This window comes from Megascapheus bottae, chromosome 33 (genome assembly GCF_031878675.1).
Source record: "Megascapheus bottae isolate mThoBot1 chromosome 33, mThoBot2.hap1, whole genome shotgun sequence".
In the NCBI taxonomy this organism is placed as follows: Eukaryota; Metazoa; Chordata; class Mammalia; order Rodentia; family Geomyidae; genus Megascapheus; species Megascapheus bottae.
Genome location: NC_143541.1, coordinates 7,933,617 through 7,948,243, shown reverse-complemented (window position 1 = coordinate 7,948,243; position 14,627 = coordinate 7,933,617). Strand labels below are relative to the sequence as shown.

At 54.9% G+C, this 14,627-nt stretch overlaps 1 protein-coding gene across 1 annotated transcript in view; it reads left to right on the top strand.

The window, feature by feature from the left end:
* Nucleotides 1–790: 790 nt before the first annotated feature.
* Nucleotides 791–14,627, top strand: part of Slc6a6 (solute carrier family 6 member 6) — a 61,059-nt gene continuing 47,222 nt past the window's right edge. Inside the window, exons 1-2 of the mRNA XM_090323914.1 lie at nucleotides 791–887; nucleotides 14,070–14,113. The gene's annotated coding sequence lies outside the window, so the exon portion shown is untranslated. The remainder of the gene's footprint in view (nucleotides 888–14,069; nucleotides 14,114–14,627) is intronic.

Below are 14,627 nucleotides of genomic sequence, written 5' to 3'. Positions count from 1 at the left end.
GCTGACGCTCTTGGCACTTCCTGGGAACTGGGTGCCCTCCTCTTCACTGTGAACCTGGGGTCTTCCTAGCAGCCGGGGGACCTGCTGTTTTCACCCTGGTTTTACCAATGAAGGAAGGAGAGCCCGAGTGAACTCACCCAAAGTCACAAAGTCAGGGTAAAGCCGGGCTCTGGGTTGCCCTGCCTTGTCTCACCCTGCGGGGTGTGTGTGTGTGTGTGTGCTGTGCCCATTTTCCAGGGTAGTGGATCCAGGCTGGGAGACCCGGTAAGCGCACGGTGAAGCGGAGCGGGGGGGGGGGGGGGCCCTCCGCCTCCCCACGCTGCGCGCCCGGGCCCGGGGCCTCGGGATCGGGGTCTCCGCCCGGCCCCGCAGGCCGGCGCCGCGGACCCCGCCGCGGACCCGAGCTCGGCGGCGCCACACGAGGCGCGCGCGCGGGGCGAGGCGAGCCCGGGCTCTTTGTGTGTCCGAGCCGGCGCGCGCGTGCGTGCGCGCAGACGCGTGCCCGCGTGTGTGTGTGTGCGCGTGTGTGTGTGTGCGCGCGTGTGTGCGTGAGAGGGAGTGCGTGTGCGCGTGTGTCCGCGCGTGGGGCGGGGCCACCGCGCCGGGCCCCGCCCCGCCCGCCCCGGCCCCGCCCCCGGCCCGGCCGAGCTGGTATTTTTCCACCCAGCAGGATGGGTGATGCGGAGAGCCGCCTGCTCAGACAACAGACACGCGAGGTCAGGAAGAAGCCGCTTATAAATTACCGCTTCCTCCGCGCCGCCGCCAGCGCCGCGCTCCGGGCCCTGGCCGCCGCCGCGAGCACCGCGAGCCCCGAGCGCGCCCACCCCGCGGGCCGGACACCGAGCGGGCGGGCAGCCCCGGGCCGGCCGAGCCCGCCGCCACCCCAGGTACGCGAGGCCCGGCGCCCGCGGCCCCCGCCACCCGGGCCGAGCCCCCCGCGCGCCCCGGGCGCCCCCCGCGCGCGCGGCTCCGGTGCCCGCGTCCCCTTCGCCCCGGGGGGTGGGGGGAGGAAGCCGGGGTCTCCGGCGCCGCGGGCCCGGGAGGCGGTATTGTTCCCGGCGGCGGAGGGGCGCGGGCTCCGGGGCTGCGGCAGGTGTGAGCGTGAGTGTGAGCGAGCGCGCGTGGCTGCGAGCCGCGCGGCCGTCCGCGGGCCCCGGCTCCCCGCGGCTCCCCGGCCGGCACACGTGCGCCCCGGTGCGCGCGCCGGGCTCGGGCCGGGCTCAGGTGTGGCGGCCCCGGCCGGGCCCCGGGGTCCCCGGGCGCGCCGCGTGCGGGCTGCGCCGCCGGCCCCGGGCTGCGGGCAGCACGTGTCCCTCCGGGCGCCCGGGGCCCCGATCGCGGGCACCCAGGTGCCCTGGGCTGTACCTGAGAGGGCCCCGAGGGCGAGCGGGGCAGGGGAGACGACGGGGCAGCGTGGCTGCGGGGCCGCGGGCAGTGCCAGCCCCGCGGGCCGGAGTCAGGGGACCGGGGAGCCGGCGGGGACAGCCTGGGAGGGCCGCGGAGACGCCTCCTCCTCCCCACTCCTTCCCTTCCTCCTTCTTCCTCGGGTTCCTCTCCGGGCCCCGGAGCTCTCCTCGTCCTCACAAAGCCAAGACGGAATCTTGGGGTCCACCTCCAGAGCCCCAGCGGTGCCGCCCAGACCGGCCTGGCTGCCGGAGCCGCCCCTCCTGGGTGCTCCGAGGGGGGTGTGTGCTGGGCAGGGCCACCAGCCTGGCTATTTTGGTCTCGGCCGAGCCTCTGCCCAGATTCTGGCCTCCCTCAGGACCAGCCTGAAGGCCTGGGAGGCAGCCGGGGGCCCCCATTTCCTGCCTGGGGAAATAAATCAGCTCAGCAAAGCTCCCAGACCTTAAGATGGGGGGCTCAGGGGTTGCGGTTTAGTGGCGCGTGGCTCCTTTTGGACTTGAGTGAATTGGCCTCTGATTTGGCACAGCTGACATTCAAATAAATGTCACATAGGAGATCCTTTTTTAAATTAAAAAAGAATTTTTTTTTGTTGTTGGCTGGAAGGGAGGGTATCTGGTCCAGAGTCTCCTAGCCAGAAGGAGTTTATTTTTATGAGTGAGCTGGTGAGCGCTTAGCAACCGCCTGCCTCCCTCTCCACCAGGGACTCATCCGGGGAGTGTGGGGTGGGCCTCAGGTAGGGGCCAGTGTTTAATCAAGATAGTGGGGGGGGGGAGCCTCTGGAAAGGGTCTCCTGTTACCTTCCAAGAAGCCACAGCAGAATGGGATTGACAGAATGGATGGAAGGGTTCTTAGGCCTGTTTCACTCCTTAGCTGACCTTGGGTGCTAGTTCCTGGCCTCAGTTTTCTCATCTGTAGAATGGGTAAGGAATCCTGCCCGGCTGGGCTAGTACAGTTGGGATCAAGAGCGAGGGAGCTGAGTGTACTCTGTCTTCATGGTGACCTTGGGTGAGTCTCTTTGAGCCTGGGTTTGGCTGTCCAGGCAGCAGTGCCACCAAGGCCAGCCTCACTGCGACCTTGAGGGGATTGAGGGAGATGAGGCTGAATAAGCTTGCGGTAAGCTGTAAAGCCGGGTTGGGCTCTAGAGCTGCCGATTAGAGAGTGTCACGAGGTCCCAGGTCACAGTGGTATGTGGCAAGGGCCTCCACACTGCCTGGAGCTTTTGTCCCCTGGGGACACCCTGGACTGTCTGTGGCACCACTTCGGTCTGCCTCCTGCGCTGCCTGGACCACCTCCGCTTGGCAGTGCCCCTGGCACAGATGGACCAGTTGAGGGCCTTGATTGGACAGTGACAGGATTAGGCTTCAGAAAGTCTGCACATGGCTAGCCAGGAAATCTGGCTCCATGGGGCTTTGGTCATGATTTCCCAGGGAGCTGAAGATCCTCTGGGGGCTGGAGAAGATGAGGGTCAAAGGTAAGGCTTGGGGTGACTTAAAGGGGGCCAATGGTGCCTTGGTTTTTTTTTCTGGGAGCTGTTCTTTGGCACCCCCAGAGGTACTGTGGGCTCTAGACTCCGTTTTCTAACCCCACCGTGTCTGTCGTCAGACAGTCTGTCAAGGAATTCGGGGATTGTGGTTGTCTGACAGTTTCAAAAGGTCCCCGACGATAAGACACTCAGGAGTCACTGAGCACATTCCTGTGCTCAGGAAAGAGCTGAGGAGTCAGCTACGAGGACACCCTAGTGAGCTGCCCGGCCCCTGCCAGAGCCCACGGCGGGTCCTTATTTCTGCAGGTGGACGTGAGCACGACTCGCGCTCTTTGGGTCTGCACCTCACTTTTTGGCGTTCGCCCGCCTCCCCTGACAGAGGCAGTTGGTTCTTTGAATTCATGGGTTGTAAGTGGATCTGGAAAAGCCCAGAGAAGCTCAGGTGAGCAGGGAGGTCCATTTTTAATGTGCTTTGCTCTGTTGGTGAATACACATTGGCTCTGGTCAGGTCTGAGCAGGACTTAGATTCAGGCACCATCAGTGGTTTTCCAGATGTTCACAACTCTTGCGGGGGTGGGGGAGGGGAGTGACCGTCATGCATGCGTGTCCTGCAGAATACTCCGGAATGACAAGGCTGACAGAATGTGCTTCAGCCTCTTAGCAGACTTGATGTCTGTGTCACTCTCACCTGTAGCTGTAGAAACAAGACGGGCTGGCGTTTGCGGTAGGGCATAGCAGGTGCAAAGGCACATTGGCAGGAAATAATTAAGCATTTGTTTCGTTGTGGCACATGTCCCCAGGGTCCCGGCTGGAGAGAGGACCAGGACCAGGACTGGATTTAGCAGGACCAGGTGGCGAGGGCCTTGAGTGCTGGGCAAATGGACTTTAGTGGGAGGACAGCAGGGATAGAAATAGGATCCCATGGGGTTTGGGGACAGTAGGGCAGGAACCAGTCAAGTCTGGAGCCTAAGAGGCTCCTGATGGCGAGTAAAGAATGAGGCTGGGGTCCGAGAGGCAGGGGTGGTGAAGCCACAAGTGTGCAGGGCACAGTGCGGTTTCTATGCCAGTGATTCTGGCCCCAAGCTCTTTGTGTAAACATGGGGAAAAGTCTGGACATGCTGTTTTACAGGTACACAGGCCATTAACCTCCCCAGAGCATGCAGCCCTGGCGTCGCCCGCGTGAGTTATGGCAGGGCTGTGGTTTCCCTCCCCACCACACCTGCTCCAGCCAGGGCCGGTGCTAAGGATGTGGGTTAGGGGATGAGGGGACGGCAGAGCCATAGGAATTGCTTTCCTGTTTCCAAGAGCCAACTCCCCCCTCAACAGCATGAGGGGAGAATTACCAGGAACAAGTTGTGGGGTGCCGTGTGCCTCCCATCTAGGGCAGGGGACATCTCGTCTGCAGGACTTTTAAGGCCCGTGCAACCACTTGGCGCATGACAGGACAGGCACATACTCCTCTCATCATCTGCCTGCATGGATCATTTTCTATGGTCCTCGGTGCTAGAAGCATTTAAATGGTCCTTGGCAGAAAAACGTTCTTAGCTTCTTGGAAGGCTTGAGGCTCGGGGATTGATTGAGAATGAGAATGATAGCCTGAGTCTAGGAATGAGAGACCAGCCTGCCTACAAAACAAAAACAAAACCCTGCCCAGACTACCAGAGTCTCCTGCCTGTAACCCACTCTCAAGAGGCTGAGATCTGAGGATCTTTATTTGATGCCAGACTGGACAGACAAATCTGAGAGACTTGTATTTCCAATCAACCAGCAGAAAGCTAGAAGTGAGGCCATGGCTCAGAGGTAGAGCCCCTTTTAATGAACAAATTCAGATTACCAGACCCAGAACGGTCTTGAGGTGGAGCTACCTGGGTATCTGTATTTTAAGTTTTCATCTCTGGCTATTTATTTATTTATTATTGGTCATGGGGCTTGAACTCCGAGCCTACGTGCTGTTCCTGAGCTCTTTTGCTCAAAGCTAGCGCTCTACCTCTTGAGCCACAGTGCCACTTCCAGTTTTTGAGTGGGTAACTGGAGATAATAGTTTCACAGGGATTTTTCTGCCCAGGATGGCTTTGAACCACATTCCTCAGCTCTCAGTCTTCTGAGTAGCTAGGATTACAGCCCCAAGACACCAGTGCCTGCTATGTGTTTGTTTGTTTGTTTTAGGACAGGGTCTGTCAGGCTGGGCTTAAACTCATGAGCTCAATTGATTCTCCTGCCTCAGTCTCTTCTACATCACTAATATACTAGTTCCCTGTTATTTTTTTCCCTTTTGTTTAAAGAAGTATTTAAGTAGCTGGGAGTGTATCTTTGATCCACAGCTGAAATAAAAATGATGTCGAATTTAAATTGAGGTATAATTTATACATGTCTTGAGATATAAAGGTTTCTATACAGTTTAATGAATTTTGACAAATGTATATATATGCCATGCAACCATCGCCTATATCAAGATAGGAAACCTTCCTACCAACCCCCCCCCCAAAGTTGTCTCATTTTTTTCTTCCTTTTCTTTTTTTCCTTTTTTTTGGGGGGGTGGGCTGGGGATTGAACCTAGAGTTTCATACAAGTGCTATACCACTGAGCCACATCCCAGCCCTCTCTGATTTCTGCCACCATATTTTTTTCATATATTGTGCATTGCTTCACACACATTGATACCCCTTCTCATGGTTTTGTCCCCATGCCACCATACGTTTGAACTGTGCATCTTGCATGGCCATTTGAGCCATGCCCCTAGCTCTGTTTTGTGTCTTCCTGCCTGACATCCGTGCTGCATCCAGGGGAGAGAATAGGGCGTGTGTGTGTGTGTGTGTTTGCACCAATGTTTAATTCCTCTCCTTGCTCAGGAGTGTTTCATACTGCAGTGCTGGTGGCCTTGCTTCTCCCCAGTTCCCCTTTCTGAGATGTTGGTTACCATGAAAACCTGCTTCTAGAAGAGCTAAGTGGAAGGATCCAGAGAGAAGCGGTTCATTACTGTGAATAACTTTCATTTTTCATGATTCTGTTGTATTACTAATTATTGCTCTTAACTAGATTGTCAATGAAACTATTCAAGAGCGATAGCATCCACAGGGTTTAGTGCTGTGTGATGTCAGACGCCCACCCGGGTCTGCAGAAGGGAGAACTCAGCCAGTTTATCTGGATGTACAGGTTGGATTTTCCCTTGGTGGGATTTTGTGAACTAAGCTTCTGTGGACATTCATGTTCCATCTTTGCAAACATATATTTTCATTTGGGTAGGTAATGACTGGCTGGGTCATAAGGTACAAATGCTAGCTTTATGGGAAACTGTCAAAAGATTCCTTTTAAATCAAAGCAAAAATAGTGGACTTCAGGAAATACAAAATGTATAAAATAAAAAGTGGTACTTTCAGATAATTAAAAAAGCAAGTAGGATATAGGTGGAGGCGTGTGGCTAATTGGCAGAACATGTAGTTGAAAAGAACATATGTGCAAGGCCCTGGGTTTGATCAAAAATAAAACTGCAAAATAAATAAATAAGGGCTGTGAGGCTACACATTGCCCTCTACTTGCAGCTTTAGCCACGCCCCTCAGGTGTCACAGATGGTAAATACATGGTAAATACATGGTAAAAAAAAAACCCATGTATTTTCTGGATCCACTTTCATTTCGTTTTCAGTTTCCTCTTTGACCAAGCTTTGTTTGGGGTTTGCTCAGTAAGCCTGCAGTGGTTTTGTTTTGCTTTGAACAGAAATAGCATCACAGTGTTCTTGGTTCTGCCACTCGGTCTATTCAAACAACGAACCATTGTGGACCTAACACACAGCACATGGGGCTGCCAGTTCATTGTGCCTAGCCAGCCTTGCGTTTGGGAGCAAGCCTCTGACCTCTTCTGTCCCAGCTAACAACCCAAAGAATGAATCACCCCCACCAAGTAACTGAACTTCCCTGCCCATGAACAGAGGAACAGCCTGAGCCTGTTCAGAGCTGGGGGTGGGGTGGGGGATTCTTACAATGAAGTCCAAACTGGCTTTAAATTAACTCCTGGGCTCAAGTGGTCCTTCGGCCTCAGCCTCCTGAGTGGCTGCTTCTGCAGGCATGTTACACTGGCCACAATGCAAGTGTTTATTGAGCACCAGTTTTATGGCAGGCCTGGTGCCAGGGGTAGAAGGACAGAGATAAGTAGAACAGTCCCTGTTTGCAGGTAACTCAGTCCCGCAGTGTCTCAGTGGGAGGGAGGGGAGAGCAGTGCAGTATGTGAAGCAAGGAGAAGATGTATATCAGGACGTTAATGAACAATCCCGGGTGGTTTGTACCAAGGACAGGCTTACAGGGGCTTGTGGCAGGTATTGGCTGGTGGAGTTTGGACCTTGGGATCACCCACTCTCCTGCCCTGTGGATGGAGAGACCAAGGTCTGAGTGAGAGCCATCACCAACATCAAAAGAACCCTGATGGTCGGGCGCCAGCAGTCACGCCTGTAATCCTAGCAACTCAGGAGACTGAGATCTGTAGATCCAGGTTCAAAGCCAGCCCAGCAGGAAAGTTCACGAGACTCTTACCTTCAATTAACCATCAGAAAACTGGAAGTGGCGCTGTGGTTCAAGTGGCAGAACACTACCCTTGAGCCAAAGAATCTCAGGGAGGGCACCTAGGCCCTGAGTGTCAGCCCCAAGACTAGCCAAAAAAAAAAAAGCCTTATTCTTTCATCACTCCCTGTTGTGTTCATGCATTCCTGCCCAGGGATTGTGTAAATCTCCCCTTGTGTGTGTGTATAGGGGTGGGGCAAGGGGAGCTGTGCCTCCACAGGAATGAGGGAACCTGGGCCTTGAACACCTGGCAACTGCTCTGCCAGAGCCACAACCAGGCCCTGCCTCCCAAGTGCCAGTGGTGACTGTACCCATAATCTCTGTTCCCCAGGTTGGCACAGTGAGTGGAAAGGTATGTGAGGCTCAGCATGACCCAGACACACCCCCAGAATCCAGGATGGACTTCCTGGAAGGCTCAGAGAGATGCTTAGAGCCTGGCATGGAGTATGCAGTCCTGGCCCTGGCTGGGTCTAGGAGGTAGGCTGATGTGACCGGGGTGGACCTGGTAGAGAGGCCTCTGCCGGAGCTGGGGTCCATCCTGTGGTCCTGGGCTGCAGGCTTGGCTCTTTGTTGACTCATCTGAACGCCTCTCTGACCTCTCTTGAGACTCATCGTCTCTGTGAAATGGTGCCCTAGACCCCATCTGCACAGTCCCTGCCTGTGCCCATGGTGGCTTTCCTCCACCAGTGGTGCCATGCTGCAACGTAGGGCTCTGCCTCCCCCTCCCCTGAGGGCCTGCCAGGAAGACTGGTTTTTATCACCCGCAGAGGGCATCTCAGTCAGCTGCAGGGAGGACGTCACTACCCCTCTGGGCCTCCACGCCGTGGGGGAGGCAGTGCCACGCTGCGGTCCCACACAAGAGCCTTCAGTGGCTCTCAGGGCCTTGAGACACGAAGTCCCCACTCCTTCACCCCGTGTTGGAGGCCTCAAGGGATCTGACTGTTTCCTGGTGCTCCCCCCCCCCCACCATGGTTCCTGCCTCTCCTCAGCTGCCCATGATGGGTCCTCCACCTACAGCTTTCTCCTTGTCCTTCTAGAAGCATCTTGCATCCCAGAACAGTGTCTGACACTGAGGAATCCCTCTAAAGACATGACCGCTGTGGACTTGAATTCACCCTACGGAGTTCCTGTAGCTTACGAGCTCCTGGTCAGCTTACTTGTCCACCCGAGCACAGACACGTCATCGTCCACCCACCCACCTGTCCACCTCCTCAGCAGCAAAAAGTACCTATTGTTCTAGGCCCTGAGAATGTGGCTGGTGAGCCAGACGTGTCAAGTACACACCTGTAATCCCAGCCCTAGGGAGATGAAGGTGTGAGGATCATGAGTTCAAGGTTAACCTGAGCTGCATAGTGGGACACGTGTTTAAAAAAAACCCATAACCTTGACCATGTCCAAGCCCCGCGTCAGGCCTAGTGACAGTGTAGATGTCTCCCCTGGGCTTCTGGCTTGCTGTGTGACCTAGGTAAGTCCTTTCCCTCTCTGGTGCTTGTGTTTGAGGCAAACCTACTGGCTCAAAGGACAAGCCTTCTCTATTGTCTCCACGTGGACTGACTGTCCCCCTGGGTCCCCTCTAAGGAAGCAGTTCTCCCTGTTAGTTTTCCAAGGTGTTGAGGTTCGTTCTGAGTTCCAGGAGGGCACCCAGCTGAATCACGAGCTTCGAGAAAGAAATACTTCCTCTGGGAACAGCATAGATTAGAAACAAACCTTTCAAAAGAAAAAGAAACCAGACACTGTAGCTCATGCCTGTAATCCTAACTACTTGGGAGTCTGAGATCTAAAGATCGCAGCTCAAAGCCATTCCAGGCATGAAAGTCAGAGAGGAGGTGGAGAGAAGGAGGGAGAGAAGGAGAGGAAGAAAGGAAAAAGGAAAGAGAAAGGAAAGAAAAAGGACAAAACCGGAAAATCCACACATAGCAGCCCTGTCTCACGGGGCCTACATCTATCTTTTCTTCTTGCTGGTGGGTGGCTATAAAGGTGGCCTGAGATGCATGACTGGCCTGCAGAATTGTGGCCACCATGTGTGCTTTGGAAAGTTAGCTTCCTCTAGGCCACTGGGGGAATGCAGCCAGATGAGTGCAGTGGGGAGGGAGACACGGCGCCTCTCCCGTCACTGCATCAGGCGTCCCCTGTACCCATTGTGTCTCCATGCTCCATGAGCTGGGACCAAACCAGCCTTGACTACAGCATTTGGCTGGAGGCTGCAGATTGACTGGGGTCTGATTTCCTGCTGTGATGATTCAAGGTGCTGACTCAGTGTAGTGGGCAGAGGGTGAGGTGATTCTGAACACTTAGCTTCTCACACTCTCTCTAACCCCCCCACCCGCCCCCAGCCCCTGTGAGTTCCAGGTCTCTGTCACCATGCTCAGGTACAGGGAGCATCCCAGCTGCTGCAGCTCCATATGGAGCCCACGATGTGCCAGGCAGGGCGGCAGCTTCTGCTCTGAGTTCCAGGCAATGTGCTCCTGCCAGAAAGGTAATTTGCTTTCTTTGAACCTCTGCCTTCAGCAGAGAGGAACAAAGACAGCCAGACTCTTCCGAGAAATCCCCAAATCCGTCACCTGGAGTGCTGTATTTTATGGCCTTGGCCTGGGCGATGGGAAGAGCTTGTCTGGCCTCACCAAGGTCCGGGCCGGCTGGTTGCCTGTGCACCCCCCAGACACCCACGGGCTCGTTAGACTGGAGGATGAGACGCAGGGAGGGTTTTCTTCCCTCTTTCAGTATTTTCTTGCCCCCTGACTCCAGCTTGCTACCGCAGGCCTGGAGGTGGTCCTGAGCTGAGCAGCTCTCGGGGTGGCTCGTTTGGCTACATAGGTGGCTGCATGCTGTAACAAGGCAGTGATAACAGCAACGTTTACCATAGGCGGCTTCACTTGCAGTCTTGAGGACCTCCTGGGGATTCCCCCCCACCACACACACTTTTTATGAGGCGAGATTTTGCTCTCTGTAGCCTAGGCTGTTCTCAAGTGGGTAAACCTCCCGCCTCAGGGCTGGGATTGTAGATTCGAGCCACCATGCTTGGCTTCAGTCTATGGAGAGGGTCAGGGTGGGTACATTACTAACCAACTGGCATGTCTGCTGCTGGTCCTGGGACCACAGTTGGCGTTAAGGTGGTGGATACCTGTTGTCCCAGGTCCCTGGAAGGCTGCAGGTCTGGCAACTTAGTAAACCCCCACACCCCCCTTTCTATCTAAGAACCAGCGAGGATAATGGTATGTGGGCCTCAGCTTCTCCATCTTCTCAAAAGGCCCCCTTGTTCCTGTTTCGTATTATGAAAAGCCTGGAGCCTCCCATGGGCAAGTGATTTGCCCAAAGGCCATCTCTGGGCTGGGAGTTGGCCCTGCCCGGCCCTCTGGGCCAGTGCCACTTTGGAAAGGATGCAGGTGGGGAAGCCTTTTACTACTGAGCAGTGTTCCCACTCCAAAAGCCACAGAAACCTTTTCCAGGCAGCCAAGTCATAAGTCTATCAGAACCTAGGCCAGCCAGGCCCTGCTGGCCCTAAAGGCCTGGGACACAGTGTGAGACCAGGTCCACAGCAGGGCCTGGCCGCCTGTCTGATGAGGGAGTGCTGGGGAGATGCTCCGGGATCCAGGGAGACCAGCATGGGGCCTGCTGCAAGTGGGGGGTGGCAGCCTGTCCCTCTGAGAGCCACCCACTGTCTGGATAAATTCTGTTGTGGGCTGGCCTGAGCCAAGGAGCTCTATAATCTGATGCGTTCCTTGCTTACAGATTGGTTTCAGCTGGCCACTGGTGGCTCACACCTGTAATCTTAGGAGGCTGAGAGCTGAGGATCATGGTTCTAGGCCAGTGTGGGCAGGAAAGTCCTTGAGACTCTCATCTCCAGTAAACTTGGTGCTGTAGCTCAAGCGGAAGAGTGCTAGCCTTGAGCACAAAGGCTCAGGGACAGTGCCTAGGCCCCAAGTTTAAGCCCCAGGACTTGTTTGTAAAAAATGGTTTCACCTGGCAGTTACACAGTTTTCCTTTACTGTGGCTCTGCCTTGGGTAAGGAGGGAGGTGGCAGATCCCCTTCTTGGTTAACAGAAGACTTTTCTGTTCACTGGGAAGAGCAGTAGGTACACTGGGTCCTGAGGACAGGGCAGTCCCTGGCGGGACAGTGCCGAGCGTGACCTGATGCTCATTGCAGAGGAGGCCGGACCTTCAGGCCCCACTCAGCTTGGAGTTTCTCCACCCAGGATGGAGGGTGGGGTTTACGATAGGCTCTGAAGAGCCCTGCAAGTATTTGGTGCCTCCCTATGTGGGAAAAGGGTGAGTTCCACACCTCCTGCTTGGTGGACGACAAGGTAGGGGTGGACAGGGGACCAGGGAGGCTCAGGTCCAACCTTTGTCTCTAGGCTCAAGGCTAAGGCTGCCAGAAGTGGGGAGGGGGCATTAGATGTCCGTTTGTTTGCACTTTCCCCTTTGTGATGATACGCTGAGCATCTTAAGAGATTAAGGAAACCCACATAAAATGACCGCAAACTCAAGACCAGGCGTAGGTCTGGATGGATCCCGATGGTTATAATTGTCCAAAATCAGTTCAACTTGGTTTTTTGGTTTTTGTTTTTTTTTTAAGAATATTTGTTGTCTTCATGTACTTCAGGTGTAGCTGGATTCAGGTGCTGAGAGAGGTTGTCTTTTCATTTCTGGGCTGTGTTCCTTCTGTGCCTGTACCATTCTCCTTGCAGAGAGGGGCTCTTAGGGTCCCCCCTCCGCTTTCTGGATAAGCCATGTCAACCTAGAGGGAGCCCTCCTTTGTCCCTGTGTTTTTAGTGAAAGTGTCCCAGTTATCACCCCCATGGTTCTAGCATAGTCAGATACCTGCAGGAGTCAATAGTCCCTTCAGATTGGCTCAGCCTGACTTCTGCTCCCACTGAGAAGCAGGAGGTCAGCCCGCTGCGTGAGCTGACATCACCCACGGAGAATCCCAAGGCCAATAGATTCAGGCTATCCCGAGACCTAGTACCACTCAGATCCACTGAGTGGGGCTGACTTCCTCCAGCTGGTGAGAACCCACTCAGAAAGATTCTGCCCCTCTTTGGCCGCCTTAGCATCATTCATGTGGTTGTGCTTTAAGTACACAAACTCTGTCCCTCCCTTTGGCTCTCTCCTTAGTATATCCCAGGAAAGTCAGGGTCAAGCCTACTAGACTTTGCTACTTCCACTGTCTTACTCCAAGGCAGACATCACTAATCCATCTCAGCTCCACAGAACAGGTGAGGTGAAGCTTCAGTGACATGGGGGTCTGGGCTTCTTGTTCACTGCTGTGTCCCTGTGTTGAGTGGGGCGCTGGAGCATAGTAGGTGCTCAAACAGTTGTTAATTGACTGCTCCTATCCTGTGCTTTGGATGCGTGTCGCCAGGGGCCTGTCTGGCTTGGGAGCCTGAGCCACACGTGTGTTTTGAATCTGAGGTAGGGATGATTAGGCAGAGCTGCTGGGAGAGGGAGGAGAGACTGAGAGTGTCTTGGGGAACAGGCCCCCCACCCCCATCACTGCTAATCCCAGTTGAACTTCACTGAGATGTAAGATCTTCCTGATAAGAAACCGTTTCCTGGTTTTCTACATTTTTAGATTCCTGGAAGCCAGGAGGGCCTTCCTGCCCCTGAGTAGGATGTGCTGCGGGTGGTCTGGGACTTGGGCACTCTGCCTCCATTGGCCTGGCTCCCAGACCAAGTTCCAAAGAGCCAGAGACTCCCTGTTAAAATCTCTCATGGAGGCTTCAGTTACTCAGGAGGCTGAGAACTGGGGTTTGAAGCCAGCCTGGGTAGGAGAGTCAGACTCTTGTCTCCAGTTAACAAATTGAAAAGCCAGAAGTAGTATGGGGCCGGGGGTTTGGCCTAGTGGTAGAGTGCTTGCCTAGCATGCATGAAGACCCGGGTTCCATTCCTTGGTACCACATACATAGGAAAAAGCCAGAAGTGGTGCTGTGGCTCAAGTGGTAGAGCTCTAGCCTTGAGAAAGCCCAAGGACAGTGCTCAGGCCCTGAGTTCTGGCCCCACAATTGGGGGGGAAAAAGCCAGAAGTAGGTAAAGCTGTGGTTCAAGTGATAGAGTGCCAGCCTTAAGCAAAAAAGCTCAGGGACAGAGCCCCAAGCCCAGTATACACACACACGTGCACATACACACAGAAGCAAAAAAGCCAACCTCAATGCAGTAATTGATGGGTGTCACATTCTCAACATTTGGTGTCTCCCAGAGCCTCACCAGCCCCTCTAGGCTTGCCGTGTCCTTTTCTGTGTGTGTAGGGAATACTCAACCAGCTTGTGTGGTGGGGTTGGGGTCTGGGGGCTCAGAAAGGAGGTGTTTCAGAGGACATACTGTTTGTATGCCCCTCTGAGCACAGTGGGCAGCAGGTAACCAGCTCAAGAGCATGCCGAGCAGGGTGTGTGTGTGTGTGTGTGTGTGTGTGTGTGTGTGTGTGAACCAGAGTGTGTGTTTGCAGATGGTTTGAGACCCAGACCCTGTGCGGGCATACATGTATGTACCCCTGCATCTGCCTTTCTATTCCCAGACCCTGCTGGGTGTAGACAGACCCCTCCCTGCACACGATGTTACTGTCACCCACGGGTAGAAGACTGCCAGCCCAGGGGCAGCCAGGCCCTGCTTGACCAGATCTCCTTTTTCTTGGCCACAGGTCCAGAGCCAGAACTACAGCACCTTCTGAGGATCCTCCAAAATGTAAGTGGCTTTGGCTCCCCCTCCTCCCTCTGTGGGCTGTGTCTCACACGGGGCCGTCGACAGCAGAGGTCTCAAGAGCTCAGGACCTCGTTCTGAGCACCTCCGTTCCTTTGCCATGCCTCCTGGCAGGGTCCCTGTGTGTTCACCCCCTGCAGGTGGCACGGGGATGGGGATCTGGCAGAGTACCCCAGATGGCACCGCACCAGGGACGACCTGGGCCTCCCGGCAAACAGGGTGCTCTGGGAACTGGGGCTTTGGTCACAAATGGCCTCAGATATACTGAACTTTACTACTATTATTCATTATTACTTGTGGTGCTGGAGCTGGAACTCAGAGCCCTGGGTACAACAAGCAGGCGGTCTGAATATGGAGCTGAGCTAGGCACTGGGGGCTCACACAGGTAACCCTAGTTTCGCAGGAGGCTGAGCTGGAAGGATCATAGTTTGAAGCCAGCCACAGCAGAAAAGTCCATGAGACTCTTATCTCAGATAAACTACTAAAAAGCTGAAAGTGG